The 19,158-nt window shown below is 36.5% G+C and overlaps 2 pseudogenes; one reads left to right on the top strand and one right to left on the bottom strand.

The window, feature by feature from the left end:
- Positions 1 to 3,116: 3,116 nt before the first annotated feature.
- Positions 3,117 to 3,242, bottom strand: LOC146400479 (U2 spliceosomal RNA; annotated as a pseudogene).
- Positions 3,243 to 8,011: 4,769 nt separating this feature from the next.
- LOC146400478 (olfactory receptor 5J3-like) lies at positions 8,012 to 8,926 on the top strand (annotated as a pseudogene).
- Positions 8,927 to 19,158: the final 10,232 nt, after the last annotated feature.

Below are 19,158 nucleotides of genomic sequence, written 5' to 3'. Positions count from 1 at the left end.
GGCATATGGAGGTTCCCAGGATAGGGGTCGAATCAGAGCTGTAGCTGCCAGCCTACGCCAGAGCTGCAGCAACGTGGGATCTGAGCCACGTCTGCAACCTACACCACAGCTCACGGCAACACTGGATCATTAACCCACTGAGCAAGGGCAGGGATCGAACGTGCAACCTCATGGTTCCTAGTCAGATGTGTTAACCACTGTGCCACAATGGGAACTCCCTATCTGTAGGTTTTGATACCAGTACCACACTGTTTTGATGACTGTGGCTTTGTAATGTTTTTTGAAGTGTGAGAGAGTTATGCCTCCTGCTTGGTTTTTGTTTCTGAGGATTGCTTTGGCAATTCTGGGTCTTTTGTTGTTCCATATAAATGTTTGGATTGTTTGTTCTAGTTCTGTGAAAAATGTCATGGGTAATTTGATAGGGATTGCATTGAATCTGTCGATTGCTTTGGGTAGTATGGCCATTTTTACAATATTGATTTTTCCGGTCCAGGACCATGGAATATCTTTCCATTTCTTTACATCTTCTTTGATTGCTTTGACTAAAGTCTTATAGTTCTCAGCATATAGGTCCTTTACCTCCTTGGTCAGGTGTATTCCGAGGTATTTGATTTTGTGAGGTGCAATTTTAAAGGTATCGTATATTTGTATTCCTTTTCTAATATTTCATTGCTGGTATACAGAAATGCAACTGACTTCTGAATGTTAATCTATATCCTGCTACTTTGCTGAATTTATTAATCAGTTCAAGGAGTTTTGGGGTTGAGTCCTTAGGGTTTTCTAGGTATAGTATCATGTCATCTGCATACAGTGACAGTTTTATCTCTTCTCTTCCCATGTGGATGCCATTTATTTCTTTTGTTTGTCTAATTGCTGTGGCTAGGACTTCCAAAACTATGTTGAAGAGCAGTGGTGAGAGTGGGCATCCCTGTCTTGTTCCAGATTTGAGTGAGAAGGCTTTCAGTTTTTCCCCATGGAGTATTATATTTGCTGTGGGTTTATCATAAAGGGCTTTGATTATATTCAGGAATGTTCCCTCTATACCCACTTTGGCGAGGGTCTTGATCATGAATGGATGTTGGACTTTGTCAAATGCTTTTTCTGCGTCTATGGAGATGATCATATGATTTTTGACTTTTTTTTGTAATGTGGTATATGATGCTGATTGATTTGCGTATGGGAACCATCCTTGTGAACCTGGGATGAACCCCACCTGGTCATGGTGTATGATTTTTTTTGATATGTTGTTGGATTCGGTTGGGTAAGATTTTGTTGAGAAGTTTTGCATCTATATTCATCAATGATATTGGGCGATAGTTTTCTTTCTTGGTGGTATCTCTGTCTGGTTTTGGAATGAGGGTGATGGTGGCATCATAGAATGTCTTTGGGAGTATTCCTTCTTCTTCAACCGTTTGAAAGAGTTTAAGGAGGATGGGCACCAGTTCCTCTTTATATGTTTGATAGAATTCACCTGTGAAGCCATCTGGTCCTGGACTTTTATTTGTAGGGAGTGATTTTATGACCTCTTCAATTTCATTTCTAGTGATGGGTCTGTTCAGTTGGTCTGTTTCTTCTTGATTCACTTTCAAGCAGGCTGTAAGATTCTAGAAAATTGTCCATTTCTTCCAGATTGTCAAACTTGTTGCCGTATAGTTGTTCATAGTGTTCTCTTATGGTTTTTTCTATTTCTGCTGTATCCGTTGTGATTGCTCCTTTTTCATTTATAATTTTGGTTATTTGGGTTCTTTCTCTCCTCTTTTAGGTGAGTCTGGCCAGGGGTTTGTCAATTTTGTTTACCTTTTCAAAGACCCAGATCTTGGTTTTATTAGTTTTCTCTATTGTTTTTTGAGTCTCTATTTTATTGATTTCTTCTTTGATCTTTATAATTTCCTTCCTTCTGCTGACTTTAGGTCTTTTTTGTTCTTTTTCTAATTCATTTAGGTGGAGGGTTAAGTTGTCAATTTGGGATCTTTCTTCTTTTTTGAGAAAGGCCTGTATTGCTATAAATTTCCCTCTGAGCACTGCTTTCGCAGCATCCCATAGATTGTGAGAGGTTGTGTCTTCATTATCATTTGTTTCAAGGTGTTTTTTAATTTCCTTCTTGATTTCCTCATTGACCCATTGGTTTTTTAGTAGCATGTTGTTTAGTCTCCATGGAGTAGGTTTTTTCTCTTTCCTTTTCCCATGGTTGATTTCTAATTTCATGGCATTGTGGTCAGAGAAGACACTTGAGATAATTTCTATGCTCCTAAATTTATTGAGGTTAGCTTTGTGTCCCAATATGTGGTCGATTCTTGAGAAGGTTCCATGAGCATTTGAGAAGAATGTGTATTCTGCTTTTTTTGGATGTAGTGTCCTGAAGATATCAGTTAAGTCTAACTTTTCTATTGTTTCCTTTAGGATCTCTGTTGCTTTATTGGTTTTCTGTCTAGAGGATCTGTCCATTGATGTGAGGGGGGTATTAAAGTCTCCTACTATGATTGTATTCCCTTTGATTCCTCCCTTTATGTCTGTTAATATTTGTTGTATGTATCTGGGTGCTCCTATATTTGGGGCATATATGTTGACGATAGTAACATCCTCTCCTTGGATGGATCCCTTAATCATTAAGTAGTGTCCTTCTTTGTCTTTCTTTATGTCTTTTGTTTTAAAGTCTATTTTTTCTGATATGAGTGTTGCGACTCCTGCTTTCCTGTCATATCTATTGGCATGCAATATTTTTTTCCCACCCCTTCACTTTCAGTCTATATGTGTCCTTTGTCCTAAGGTGAGTTTCTTGTAGGCAGCATATTGAAGGTTTTTGCCTTTTTATACACTCAGCCAGTCTGTGTCTTTTGATTGGAGCATTCAGTCCATTGACATTTAAGGTGATAATTGATAGATGATTATTTATTGCCATTTGAACCTCGTGTTCCAGTTGATTCTATGGTTCTCCATTCTTCCTTTCTGTTTTTTTTTTTTTTTTTTTGGTTGGATAGTCTCCTGTTATTATCTGCTTGAGTGCATTTTTTTTTTCACTTTTTGCAAATGCAATGTTTGGTTTTGGCTTGTGGTTGCCCTGTTTTTTAAGTATGCTAACCCCTTCCCATAATTATGTGTTTTAGCCTGATGGTCCTGTAAGTTCAAACGCTTCATTACTATATTAAAATTAAGATATTGTCCTTGGATAGAGGATGTATCAGTTATTATACTGATAAGAACAGATACTACACTTGATCTTAGCCAAAAGGCTGAGAAGCGATTAGAATTTATTTTAAATACTAGTGGCATCTAGGCTAAGCATTACAACAACACAGCTGAATAAAATTAATTCTTGGTCTTACATGACAGGTTAGATTACTTTTTTTTCCTCAGTGACAGTCATGTAAGTTAATGGTTTCACTCTGTGAAGTTAATAAACTTAAATGCTTACTGTATATTAGACATTCATTCACAGAAGTTCATATGAAAGATTACTTTTTATTTTTATTTATTTTTTGTCTTATTTTTGATGGCTGCACCCATGGCACATGGAAGTTCCCAGGCTAGGGGTCAAATCAGATTTGTTGCTGCTGGCCTACACCATAGCTATAGCAATGCTATATCTGAGCCGTGTCTGCAACCTATACCTCAGCTCAGGGCAATGCCGGATCCTTAACCCCCTGAATAAGGCCAGGGATTGAACCCTCATCATCATGGGTACTAGTTGGGTTTTTTACCAGTGAGACAAGACAGGAACTCCTGAAAGGTTACTTTAAGAATGTAATAATACCTCCAACAGCACCAACACCAGAAACAGATGTAACATTTGTATAGCCTTTCTCAATTTTCCAAAATCATTTCATATATTATTTGAAATTGTATCTTATAAGGCCGCATTTATGAATGAGGCATTCATGTAAATGTTTTTGCATGAAAGTATTTTTTTAATTTTTTTTTATGTCTGCAACCCACACCCTTAGAATATGGACTCAGGTCAGTGACTGAATCCAAGATGTAGCTGTGGCAACATCAGCTCCTTTAACCCACTGCACTGAGTGGGGATGGAAGTGTGCTTCTATAGCAACTCAAGCCACTGCAGTCATATTCTTAACACACTGAAACACAGTGGTAACTCCTGAAGGTTTTAATTTTCAAGCTAATATAAATAGTAATAATAATAATCAGCAAATTTAATTTTTCATAGTCCTTCACAATTTTTCAAGAACATTCACTGTCTCGTATCCTAGAGTATGAAACACAGAAATGATATAGAGTTAAGGTTATTGAAGCTCCAAAAAATCTGAACTATTTATAATTTTTAAATAAATTCTCTTACAATGTACACTCTGTAAAATAAAGGGCTGAACTCCCAGGACATAAATAAAAGAGCAGTTTACTAAGTGTGAATATATGGGGTGGCGGCTATTTTATGGAAAATAATGATTTTTATTTTTTTCTATTAATGACTTTCAACTTAATCTAACAAATAGCTACCATATTATACTATGAACAGGAGGTGAATGGTTAAATGAGAACACCACCAACAAAAAAAACTGTCCTAGAATTCTGAGGCAAATGATGGTTTGTGCAAATTTGTAGAATATGTACTGGAAAACATACACATGCAAACACAGTATATGTGTGTGTGTATACACACAAGTGTATGTATTCTAAAAGTAAATGAAAGTGGTTAAAGAGATTCCAAATGTGGTTAAATGACACATATAATTGGTCATTAGGAAATAAGCGAGGACTTCATCAATTAGGTAACTGATGCTATTCCATAAATTGTCATGTAAAATATCAGCGACAAAAATTGAGAATGGACACTTGCAGCTCCATTTCCTGAACCTCATACATAAAATTAGTTACAGTACAATATCAATATTTAGAGAAATCTAGGCTCAGCAGAAGGTTGCATATAATTTTCCTCCAAGCACTCAGAGGACCACTATTGAATACATGTTAATTTGAAAAAGTTCATATGTGTAGCCTTGGAGTTTGGGTTTTGGAAATGGCCTAACTCATTAGAAAAATAAGGTGCTAGCATCATCTGGACTGGCTACATTATTGTCATGATCATTTTTTATATTTATTGAGAGACTCAAACCAATGCAATTAATTTATCTTTCTAAGATTTGAGATTTGATATAGTGCCATGAGCACAGAGTGACTACATGCATCCCAAGCTTGATGGCAATTTTCAGTTGTCCTAGGTCAAATGTGGCCTGTGAACAAATTTCAATTCTCAGAATCATGGGCATTTAAGGGTCAAATAGTCAAATCACCAAAAGTCTAACCTGATATTTTGTATGCTATAAAAAATGCTCTAATATCTGTCTACTGCACCCTGACCCCACAAATCGACACTTATCTGATTTACTAATTAAATAAATGTATTTTTTCAGTGTAAGCAAGACATGTTTCTCTTTTTGCTCTTGGATACATCTTCTAAAGCCTTAAGATCCACATTCAGTCTCACTCTTCATTCTTAGGCTCCTCAGATGTTCAGTTTTTGGTAAAATACCATCCTGAGTCTAACTTTTCATATCTTTTTACAATTCTTTATGCAATGTGTTTTAAAGTTCATTATTTTAGTATTTGCTCCTTGGTTTCTCAGTATTGAAAACATGTATGAAAAAAGGTGAAAGAAACATAGATTTTTACACTAGATAATTATTTTGTTACAACTTGTTCTATTATGTCTTAAAGTACAAATTAGGACTATTTCTTCAATTAATCTGGGTCACCTATAATGTGAAAAATATGAATCAGAATATTTAATTAACTAAACTCACAGAATTATTAGCGATGATAGTTGTAAAGTTCCAGGAGTGCACTAGATGTTTAATACAGACAAATCATCCTAGCTAAGATCTTAATTAAATTTTGGCTGCCAAACAAAAGGAAACACTCTGATAAAGCTGCTTAAAACATTTCTTGTGTAGAGTTCCCATAGTGGTGCAGTGAAAATGAATCCAACCAGGAACCATGAGGTTGCAGATTCAATTCCTGGCCTTGGTCAGTGGGTTAAGGATCAGGCATTGTTGTAAGTTGTGGTGTTGCAGATGCTGCTTGGATCTGGCATCGCTGTGGCTCTGGCATAGACCAGAAACAACAGCTCTGATTAGACTACTAGCCTGGAAACTTCATATGCCTTGGGTGAGGCTCTAAAAAAAAAAATTTCCTATGTGTTAGTCTGTTTTCACTATTGCTTCACTTTAAAATCACTGTAATTTTTCACCACCTTTTCTTGTGCAGCTGTGTTTATTGATTTGATTGCATTTGATTCACCTTAGCATCTTAATTTTACTTGCCTCTCTCCTTTTTTACATTTAGCATACCATTTCATTCTATATTTACCTCTTTTATATTTTCCATTCTATCTCCCAAATACCAGCCTACTCAATATTACTAAAAATTATTCTTATGTTGATCCCATAGGGTTAAAAAAATTTTGAACCCAATATTTATTCTAGTGTCTTAATTGGATAAATTACCCCAAAATTAAAATACAATCTGGTATATGAAAACCTTATTCAATATCAGGGAAATATTATTCCCAAAGCATGGATTATAGAACTCCATATTCATTAATATTCAAAGAAAATAGATTTAATTGTCAAATTAATGTAAAACATGTTCTGTATTTCTTATTAGGACTCTCAAAACATAGTTGTATGTTATACATTCCTAAAGTCCTGCCACAAAGAAAGATTTCCTTAAAAATTATTTAACCAATTGTCAAAAGCATTAAATATCAGAAACTTGTTTTTCATGTATTTTGGGTCATGGATAAAACCTAAAATAAAATTAACTAAATATGTAACTTTTCCTGGATAAAAACCCAGATTTGTATATGATCTAATGTGCCAATAGCATATGTATTTTCCTTGAAATTGAACTTGAGAATTTTGACTGCTGGGATTAAAATGTATTTTAAAGGTTTTGACTTAATCATATCGGAAAACAATCTGATATGGACTAATTCAAGCCATTGGATAATAAATCCTTCAGGAAATCAGAGGATTAAATTGTAAATATCTGTTGGAGTAGCAAAGAACAACATCCTGCATCAAGTAAGTAATGTTAGCACAGAAAATGTTTACATTTTTTATTCTATATTCTAGACACTTCCAAATCTCATTTTCCATTTTTATGGACAATATTAATTTTATTAGATGATATCATATACATGCATATATATATATACACACATATACACACACATACTGCTCATTTGTTGTTTTTATTATTTAATATATGTTGTGTGTTTTTTGTCAAAATTAAAAAAGATGTCATAGAGAATAACATCTAGATTTATTTTTCTAGATGTCTCAAGAATTTACCTGTTAAACATTGAGTTTTTTGTTCTCTGTTAAGCAATGCTCTTTCTTAAAATATGAGGTTCTTGACTTGTGTTCTGGAATCTGAAATATACCATTATCTAGGATCCCTCTCCTGAGCATTCTCTGTTAATCATTCCTATTAAGGCACTTCATGGGGATTTTAATTTTTCCAGGAGTTTCTGTGGTGCATAATGCTAGTTTATATCCCTTGGTGAGACTTTGTTCCTAATAAAGATTTTTTGTATTAGGGTAACTATTCATACTTGGCAAGAGTTGAATTCACTGATGATTATTTTTATTAACAGAAAAGCTGCAGTTTTATAAGATGCTAGTAGATGGACTTCACATGTTCAAACCTTACCTTTGCTTCTTTTCTTTTCTTTCTTTTTTTTTTTTTTCTTTTTAGGACTGCACCTAATATAGAAGTTCCCAGGCTAGGGATCGAATTCAAGCTGCAGCTGCAGCCTCCAGGCTACACCACAGCCACACCAATGCCAGATTTAAGTTACATCTGCAAACTATGCTGAAGCTGGTGTCAATGCTGGATCATTAATCCACTGAGTAAGGCCAGGGATTGAACCTGCATCCTCATGGATACTGGTTGGTTTCTTAACCTGCTGAACTACAACAGGAACTCTGATCTTTGCTTATTTTCTTTTTCCTTTCATTCTCTGTAGATCCATCTAAGAGGAGCCACATAAACGGCTAACAGAAATGTCAGTGGGATAACTGAATTCCTCCCCCTGGGGCTGACTGATGACCCTGAACTGAATACAGTCCTATCAGTGCTGTTTCTCCTGATCTATCTCATTACTGGGGTGGGCAACATTTGGCTTATCACAGTCATCCTCATCAGTGCCCAGCTCCATTCTCCCAAATATGTTTTCCTTAGCCAGGTGGCTTTCTTGAATTTCTGTTCCTCAGTCCACTCCTAAGATGTTGGTGAACTCCCTAGAATGACAGAAAGTCATCTCTTACAGGTGTTATCTTCTTCAGGATTCCTTTGTCAGCATGCTCCTAACCACAGAATACTTCCTCCTGGCTGCAATGGCCCATGATCTGTAATTTGACATTTGCTGCCCACTTCACTACAAAGGTCTTATGACCACTATGTTCTGCATGCACCTGGTGATGGCTTCCTACCTACTAGGTTGTGCCCACTCACTCACCTACTTGACTAACTTGTTTGGTCTGTATTTCTGTGGGCCCAATGTCACTAGCTGTTTTTTCTGGGACATCCCATTACTTTCTACTCTCCTGTTCTGACACCTGGTACAGTGAGGTTTAGGAACAACCTCAATGGCTACCTTTTTCATGGTGGTTAGTTGCTACCAGGGAATCCTCACTGTCCTTAAGATACAGTCTCTGAAGGTCAGATACAAAGCCTTCTCCACATGTGCCTCCAGCCTCACAGTGGTGACTCTTCTATGGAACAATAATATTTACTTACCTGGGGATTTGCCTCAAGGTACTCACAGGATACAGCCAAAATCCTGTCTGTGTTCCATACCCTTTTGCTACCAATATTAAAACTTCCTATATACAGTGTAAGAAACAAAGAGGCTGAAGAAGCAATGAAAAGCATTATGAGAAAAATCTTCCCTCAGTGGCCATGAGTTTTGACATAGAAACAAATATTGATTGATGCTACAGGCAGAAACATAATTGATATCTGGGTGTTGTTGGAAGAAAAGGAGGATAGTATTTTAAAATAGCATGTCTAAGACAGGATTAACATGGCAGAATAGAAGGACTGGAGCTCAACTTCTCTCCTAAAAACAACAAAGTTCACAACTAAAGACTGAGCACTCTTCACCAAAATGGACCAGAAACCTTAAAAAAGATACCCTAATCCAGAGGAAAAAGAGGAGGACACATCAAGAGGTAGGAGGGGTGATTTCACGATATAAACAACCCCATACCTCCTGGGTGGGAAGCTCAACAAACTGGAAACTAACTGGTTTACAGAGACTCACCTACAGGAGTGAGAGTTCTGTGCCACACAACAAACTCTCACATGTGGGGGTCTGGCCCAGGGATAAAGAGCCCCAGAGCATCTGGCATTGAAGGACAGTGGGGCTTGTGTGCAAGAGCTCCATGGGACTGGGGGCAACGGAGACCCCATTCTTAAAAGGCACACGTAGATATTCACGTGCACTGAGTCCCAGGGCAAATCAAAGTCTCCAAGGGAATTGGGGTCAAACCTGACCACAGTTCTTGGAGGACATTCTGGGAAAACAGGGGTGAACATGGCTTGTTGTGAGGGAGGGACATTGAAAGCAAAGCTCTTGGGAATATTCAGCAGCTGCCTTTCTCTGGAGGTGGCCATTTTGGGAAAATCTGGCCCCACCCATCAGCCAGCTGCTGAGAAGCCCCAGGGCAAACAACAACCCAGGTGGGATCACAGCCTTCCTTTTATCCTTCTTTTTGTTTCTTCCCCCTCCCTCCCTCTTTCCCTTCCCTTCCTTCACACCCTCAGTAAACAGGCTACCTAAAGACCCCTCAGGCACACAGCTGCCTCTAATCCCATCCAAAGACTAAGCCCCACCCATCAGAGGGAGTAGAATCAGCTCCTCCAACCAGGGTGCAGGCATCAGCCTCTCCCATCAGGAAGCCTACACCAAGCCCCATATTGACGTCAGCCACAGGGGGGCAGACACCAGAAGGAAGAGAGGCTACAACTCTATTTTCTGTAAAAAGGTCACCACACCAAAAACCTATAAAAATGAAAAGACAGAGGACTATAACTCAGATGAGGGAGAAAGGAAAAACCCAAGAAAATCAGCTAAGACATGAGGAGATTCTCAACCTCCAGGAAAAAGACTTTAGCCTGTTGATCCTGAAGATGATGCAAGACATTGGAAATAAACTGGAGGTAAAGATGGATAACTTACAGGAAACACTGACCAAAGAGATACAAGATATGAAACTTAAACAAGAAGAGATGCAAAATACAATAACTGAAATAAAAAAATTCACTAGAAGCAGCTAACAGCAGAATACAGGAGGCAGAAGAATGAATAAGTGAGGTGGAGGACAGATTAGTGGAAATTACGGATGCAGAACAGAAAAGAGCAGAAAGATTGAAAACAAATGAAGAGAGTCTCAGAGAACTCTGGGACAATGTGAAATGCAACAACATCTGTATTATAGGGGTGCCAGAAGGAGAAGAGAGAGAGAGAAGGAGACAGAAAAAAATATTCCAAGAGATAATAGCTGAAAACTTCCCTAACATGGGGAAGGAACTACTCACTCAAATCCAGGAAGCACAACGAGTACCATATAAAACAAACCCAAGGAGGAACACCCTGAGACACATACAAATCAAACTGACCAAAATTAAAGACAAAGAGAAAATCTTGAAAGCAGCTGGTGAAAAGAAACAAGTAACCTACAAGGGAACCCTGATAAGGCTATCAGCAGATTTTTCAACAGAAACTCTGCAGGCCAGAAGGGAGTGGCATGATATACTTAACGTGATGAAAGGAAAAAACCTCCAACCAAGATTACTCTACCCAGCAAGGCTCTCCTTCAGATTGGAAGGAGAAATCAAAATCTTCACAGATAAGCAAAAGCTGAGAGAATTCAGCAACACTAAACCAGCCTTACAACAAATACTAAAGGAACTTCTATAGGCAGAAAAGAACAAGAGAAGAAGGAAAGGAAAAAGAGCAGCAAAAACAAATCCAAAGCAATTAATAAAATGGCAATAAGAACATACATATCAATAATTACCTTAAATGTGAATGGACTAAACACCCCAGCCAAAAGACATAGACTGGCTGAATGGATACAAAAACAAGACCCATATATATGCTGTCTTCAAGAGACCCACTTCACTTCTAGGGACACACAAATTGAAAGTGAGAGGATGGAAGAAAATATTCCATGCAAACAGGAATCAAAAGAAAGCTGGAGTAGCAATACTCATATCAGACAAAATAGACCTTCAAATGAAGAATATTTTCAAGGACAAAGAAGGTCATTACATAATGATCAAAGGATCACTCCAAGAAGATGATGTAACAATTTTAAATATCTACACACCCAACATAGGTTCACCACAATATATAAGGCAACTGCTAACAACCTTAAAAGGAGAAATTGACAATAACACAATCATAGTGGGGGACTTTAATACTCCACTTATAGCAATGGACAGATCAACCAGACAGAAAATCAATAAGGGAACACAGGCCCTGAATGAAGCATTAAACCAGATGGACTTAATAGATATTTATAGGACATTCCATCCAAAAGCAACAGAATACACATTCTTCTCAAGTGCACATGGAACATTCTCTAAGATCACATCCTGGACTACAAATCCAACCTCAATAAGTTTAACAAAATTGAAATCATATCAAGCATCTTTTCCAACCACAATGCTATATGACTGGAAATCAACAACAAGCATAATGTCTTCAAGGTTCATATATAGAATTTCATTCCTTTTAAAAAAGAAAAAAGAAAAAATAACAAAATGTCATTGTACTACCAATTCTACAAATAAAAAATAATAAAGAAAAAATAAAATAGGGAGTTCCCATCGTGGCGCAGTGGTTAACAAATCCGACTAGGAACCATGAGGTTGCGAGTTCGATATCTGCCCTTGTTCAGTGGGTTGACAATCCGGCATTGCCGTGAGCTGTGGTGTAGGTTGCAGAAGTGGCTCAGATCCCTCGTTGCTGTGGCTCTGGCGTAAGCCGGTGGCTACAGCTCTGATTCAACCCCTAGCCTGGGAACCTCCATATGCCACGGGAGCGGCCCAAGAAATAGCAAAAAGACAAAAAAAAAATTTTTTTTAATAAAATAAAATAGCATATCTGCAATGATATATCCCTTATTGGCTTTTGGAAACATGCATGCATGTAATATATATTGTATCTTTTGCATGCATATGCTTATATACAATGCAATATACTCTGTAAGATAGAAAAAAACTTTTATTCTACCCTCTTGGATTTTTTGCATAAGTGCACATAAATGAACCTGACAAAAGTTTGATTAACAAGAGGATAGACAAAGTATATTTATTTCTGTTGGCTCAGTTAATAGATTTTATTGGTTATCATCAAATTTGTGCTCAAAATAAGCAGTTCTGATTCCAAGTGAAGAAGAGGGATGTGGAGTGGAAGGAGAGGGGTGGAAAGGATTTATGCCACCACCCTCAAACATCCTCAAGGTGTCCCAGGCGCTGGCTAAGCCCAGTGAGTGGCCTTGGGGCCTGACAGAATGTTTGAGACCTCAGTTGCTTCAGGGCCAGCTGAGCAGAGGCAAAGGCACTGGCTCCAGACTGGTCAGCAGATGGCCATGCATTGGGTCCTTCCTGCATGTCCTGAGTGACTCCTGTTTCTCAGTGCCCAAAATGGCATAGGCCAAGGATAGCTTTGCCTAGTCTCAAAGGAAAGCAGATGTGGGAAAGGCTGTAGCTGCCAGTCTGCCCTAGGGAGCACCAGGTGGAGGGTGGAGCACTGATTAAGAGCCAAGCACTCCAGCTCCTTCTCAACCTTTGCTGCCCACATCCAGGGGAACTCAGGTCAAGAGACCTGTCCCCTATTCCTTTTGAGTCACTCCTTTCCTTCTATGCCCCTGTGGTCACTCTAATGAGGGCCTTTCCTTTTTCAGGTGTTTCTGAAATCTCCACCCGACCTGGGGTCTCCCCCTGTGGTCCCTCCCTTCCCACCATCTATCTCCCGGGGCACCTTCCTAAAACATTAAGCTGATTTTTTCCATTCCTCTCCCACCTAACCCCAGGACAGCTCTCAGTGCCATTATCTTCCACTGTCCAAATGTATTTATATGTATATGAGGGTATCAAAAAAGTGGCTTTCTCAATAATTAGATATAGAGTTTATATACCTAACTTAATATAAGGAAAAGATAGGGAGGCATGGCTGCTATGGGAAAAGTAAATGAGCTTCTAAGGGAACAAGTGGGAGACAACAAATTCTGTGATATTATTTATTTCTCATAGGACAGGTGGGCTTCTACAATTTCTTCCTGGCAGACAAAACAGCCCCAAAGAGAGATTTATGGCAGCTTCACTATAGTAAGTTCTGCCTTCAGTCAGATAAAGGAAGTTCTGAGAAACCCTCCCTCTGCATTGCTTGAATCCCAATGTGTCTCCCATAAACAATGATTCCTTACCACTGTATAATTTGGATACCTTATGCTCCCAAGTTATCTTGACTCTCCAACAACTTATGTAATAAACTGACACCATATTCTACAGATTGGTTAGTTATGAAATACAATTTTCATTTTTGATGGAATATAGAACCAGTAGGTGATAATTACACAAACATACAGAATCACACAACTCAAAGAGAAGCGGTTAATGAACTCAATCTTTACAACTCTACAACAGCTAACACATTTTATAGCTGAGAAACACAGGATCAGTGCAGTTAAAAACTTATCCAAGATAAAAAAAAATCAAGATTTAAGAGATACAATTCAAACATACACGTTCATATATTTGTACACAGAACTCTACTATTTTATGTAAATAAATTTCATGTACATATGTCATATTCCATATTGGCCTAGAACAGTTACATTTTGAATATTTAAGTTTAAAGAATAATTCCATAGTCACCAAGGATGTTTTGACGGAAACTCCCTTTGTGGATTTAAATAGAAATAACAAAATAGCAAAACAAAAATAGTCTATAGTAGAACATTGGAATTTGCTAAAAATCCACCTTTAGGAAATGTCCATAAAACAGTAGAGCCATTTTAAAATAATGACAGTATTTTTTCAAACAAAATGACTTTTAGAACCTCATATTGCTTATGTTCATAATGGCATTGTTTATCCTACTTACTCAGACCTGTATCAGCAGCTTAGTCCACTACTATTGTCATCACCACAGTTGATAAGAAAGGAAACGTCTTTGCCAGTGACACTTCTGCAATATGTAGTGGACAACAGTTTTGAGTTTGTGTAAAGGATGTTTATTATCTATCAAATGCAATGATACTTACCTCATAGCAATAACTCTTATCTGTTAAAATATGTCTATGGAATTTTCCCCCCTTATTTCTTGACAATTACATTCATGTAAATATGTAACAAAATGTGCTAAATCAAATTTTATTTCATTGTTTCTATATGGTCCATATTTTCTTTCAGGATAATTGCATTGTCAAATATTTTAATTGCATATCAAAACAACAACCATGTATTTCCAAAAAGACAATCAATGGTATTGTTATAACCAGTTTGCAAAAGTAAAACTATCTCTTAATAAGAAAATCCTTAGGATATGGTAAATAGCTTTCTTAATTATACCTCATAATCACAGAATAAAATTTAAATCTATATTAGGCCCAAGAAAGTTTCTACATCCTGGAGTATATAATTTGGGTTTAATATTTTCCAAGTAATTTATAGCCTAATAATAAATTTTATATATGAAATGTCTTCATTTTTCTAATTGTCTTCATCTTTATTTCTAATAATGGAATTCTCTGGTAAAACACTTGTAAAATTTTTATTTTGACATTTTATTCAAATACTTCTCTAAAGATTTGTAATAAAACCGAATTCTTTATCAATGCAATTATATGTATTTAAAAGTTTAGTGGGAGTTCCCATCGTGGCGCAGTGGTTAACGAATCCGACTAGGAGCCATGAGGTTGTGGGTTCGGTCCCTGCCCTTGCTCAGTGGGTTGATGATCCAGCATTGCCATGAGCTGTGGTGTAGGTTACAGATGCAGCTCGGATCCAGCGTTGCTGTGGCTGTGGCATAGGCTGGTGGCTACAGCTCTGATTCGACTCCTATTCTGGGAACCTCCATATGCCACAGGAGTGGCCCAAGAAATAGCAAAAAGACAAAAAAAAAATAAAATAAAAAAAAGTTTAGTTATTACACCCTAATATACATAAACGTATAATGAATGTACTACATAATAGATTCTCATAAGGCAAAAACTCAAAGCCAATAATGTGAAAATGAAGATACAAGAAGTGATTGTTCTTTTATCAAATTATCAATTGAATTCATGAGAAATAATGTGAGAACATAGGGCTTCTCAGGTTTTTTTTTCATTGAAAAATGGACTTAAGAACATGGTCATTGAACTAAAATAAAGAAAATAAGGAATATACTCACAGAAATTAGAATTTGCCAAACTGTTCTAGAATGCCTAACACTAATATGTATCAAAAAGTTGCAGTTTGGGCCTCAAAGATATTAATTCTAGTTACCTATCTAAAGGAGACAGATCAATGTGTAGTCTGCATTACTTCAGAAAAATAAAATCATGAATAGTGTGAATGTAGAACAGAGGAAGAAATAGTTGAATAAACATGGCTGTCTGAATAGATTATTACCAAGCTATTTATGTTAAGGACGTATTGATTGAATAATTAATGTAATCTGTGTTGTGCAAGATATTTTATATGTATTACCTAATTTCATCTTCACAAACACAGGCAGGTATTACAACTGTCACTTTGCAGACAAAGACACCAAGGATCAAAGAGATTAACAAATGTTCACATGGCCACAAAGCTAGTAATTTTCTCAACACAAATTCAGGAATACACTTCCTAGATCTAAATATGTTCAACTATCACATAGTCTTCAATTGAAAGGTTACAATAACAAAGACTAGAAAATGTTAAGTCATTAAAAATAGTAGGTACTTTTTGTATATTCCTAAAGGAAAAATATTACTGTATATGTGGAAATAGAAAATATTGTCCATATCCTAATTTCCAAATACCATCCTCTCAATAAAAACAGCAGAAACCACTTGGAGAAGTGGTTTCTAGAGCTAAGTCTAGGAAAATTAAAAAAAAAAAAAACCTGGAGGATGTGGGAAGTGCAAACATAACAAACAAAAAAACTTGTTCAAAAAGCAATGCATGCAGGATCTAATCCAATGATGGTTTCATTAGCAAAGCTGGAATGATTTGGGCAAGAAAATAAGTGATTTTGGTATTGGCTAATAAACCCAAGGAACAAAATAATGATCAATGATTGTATATTCATATAAATAAATATAAATAAATATGAATGACTTCTCTTTACAGTATAATTTCAAATGAAATATGTTGAAATAATGAGGTAAATGGCAATTTACTGTGAAAACATCACCATAGAAATTGGTAGAGGCAACATATTAATGAAATATTTTTAAATTTTCTTCCATATGTATGATTTACATACATGTATATCTCTCTATTTTTAAATACATGTATATATATATTATATATGTGTGTGTGTGTGTGACAATATAAAGAATCATAACCCTACAGTATGGAAATCTCACATACACTATGCTACCTAATGACCAATTTTAAAACCACCAGTAGTTGCACCTATCAACACCATGTATTCTCTTATTATATGAAAAGGGCACACATATCACCATGCTGATGCTTTTTCCCATAATGAATAACTCAAGTTAGTCATGAGGAAAAACACCAGGCTGACTTAAATTGAGAGACATTCTGCAAAATACTTGACCAGGTATCTTGAAAAGTGTCAGTCAAGAAAGAAAAGAAAATGGAACAATCACAGATTGCAGAAAACTGGAGACAGGATCCTAATTGAAGAATATTCTAGATTGGATCCTGGTTAAAGAAAAAAAAAGATTTAGTAGGAATAACTGGTGAAACAAAGTACATAGTTTAGTTAATATTGTATCAATGTAAATTAATTTATGTTAATAATTATGCTATAATCATGTAAGATATTAGCATCTATGAAGCTGGCTAGACTGCATATGGAAACTGTAAGTCTGAAAATATCTAAATAAAAAGTTAAATATAGATGATTAACAACTACAACTTAAAAGAGTATTATAAGATATATGAATTGAATTGAGCAAGCACTTGTTACATGTCCATTGAACCTATAGCATGGTCAACCATAGCCTTTCTACCAATTATATAATGGTAGCCAAAATATCTGTTAGCACACCAAATATCAGAATATTGAGAAAGCAGAAAATTTTTGACTCTTGAAAGGGGTAATCAACTCTATGTAATGTATAACTAGAGACACTTTTATTCTCATCCTTGCAGTCCCACAAAAAGCACAATACCTCTCATTTAACATTTCCTTAATAAAAGTGTGTTGAAAGAATAAATATCTGAGTTCTCTCATGGCCTTTCAGTTAAGGATCCAGGCTTTTCACTGCTGTGGCTCAGGTCACTGTTGTGGTATGGATTGGATCACTGGCATGGAAATTTTGACATGCTGTGGGTGAGGCAAAAAAATTATGATAATAATAATAAGATAATGGATGGAAATTTGAGGTTACAGGTCTACAACCCAATACTTTCAAAGTTTTATTTTTTCAAGACAAAAGTATAGGGGAAAATGTAATATCATTTTTAATCTAATATGTGAATATGTTGATCAACATTTAATTGATATGTCCCTTCTGTAATAGATTTCATTCCTCTTTTTAAATCTCTATAGTGAGATGCTTTTTCCCCAATTGAGAAACTGTCTTGTTTCATCATTGTAATATAAAACTGTAGGGAGCCAAGAAGATACAAGGAGCCAAGGAAGGGAGCTTGCCTGAATGGTGCAAAAATGAGAGCAGGCTCCTAATCAGAAAAAGGGGCCTGCCTGAATGGTGCAAGCCAAAGGTGGGCTTCTGGTCAGGATAGAAGCCTGTCTGTACAGTGAAAAACCGAGGGCAGGATGAGGCCTGCCTGTAGAGTGAAAAACCAAGGACAGGCTGAGGCCTGCCTGTATGGTACAATCTGAGGGCCGGCCTCAGGTTACATGGCTCTCATGCTGATGTTGATGGGGAAGAATTGAGGCTTTCCTGGGAAAACAATTTCCATGTTTGTGCCAGAGAACATGGATTGTTTCTCGGGTGACCCAGTCTTCCCTGTTGTTTTATTTGTTATTTAGGTTTCCTCAGTCTTTCCTGATTATTTGCTTATTATTCTTATTTCCCATTCTTATTTTCCTGCGGTGATTTGTGATTTAACAAAATTACAACAATAATGTAATAAGAATTTCATCCTGAAGGACTTTCCCTTATTTAAATCCAATTTAATTAAAACATAGTGTTTATCTACTAACTAGTTATACAGCAAACTTTAGAGTTAGGATTTTAATGAGGTTTATAGAAGTTGCACACATATTATTCATTATCAAAATAAACCTAGCTGTGAATTTTGTCCTTGATTTTAGAAGACTTTAGTGACATCTGGCTAAGTTGATTTGTATTTTCTCATACTGTTTCCCTGCCAAGGACACTTTGAAGATAGACACTAGTCTGAAGACAGGATTTTTTGTGTCTGTAACTTCTTCAGCTTGTGGGAACTGGCTGGCCATGAGATGGTTTGTGGTGGGTCCCCTCTTTTGACATGATATGTTGTGCCTGTTTCTCCTTGAATTGTACTCACTAAATTTAGTTAGGCTGAAGATTTTAAGACATGACATATTGCTACTGTACCATGTGATCAAAAAACAAAGCCTAATAGTTAACCAATGTACTTTTAACACTATGATGTAATCTGTAGTAAAAAACTGTCTATATAATCAACCAGTTATGCCAATAAAGTTTGAGCAGTCCATTGCCCTGAAAGAAGGGACAAAGAGACTGTCTCTGTTACAAACACTGATGCCATTCATCTCCTTTTGGGATGTATATACCCTGGCTGCTGGACCTGGTTGTTGGAGCTGGACTCTAACATAAAGCCTTTTCTAAAGGTGAGTAAAATGAGATAATATAATAACAGTAGAAAAGAAAATTAATTTAAAAAGTCTGTGAGATATTTCTAAGCTAGTATTTGTAAATAGTCCATGGATATGAGGCATTTTGAAAATTTTACTTGTGTGGATCAATCTCAGACTGCCCAACCTGG

This window comes from Sus scrofa, chromosome 8 (genome assembly GCF_054392235.1).
Source record: "Sus scrofa isolate SSC_HxYL_T2T_F1_AM1 chromosome 8, Sscrofa_HxYL_maternal_Yorkshire_Landrace_v2.0, whole genome shotgun sequence".
NCBI classification, from domain to species: domain Eukaryota; kingdom Metazoa; phylum Chordata; class Mammalia; order Artiodactyla; family Suidae; genus Sus; species Sus scrofa.
The sequence above is the reverse complement of the archived record's forward strand: the minus strand, read 5'-3'. Positions and strand labels throughout refer to the sequence as shown.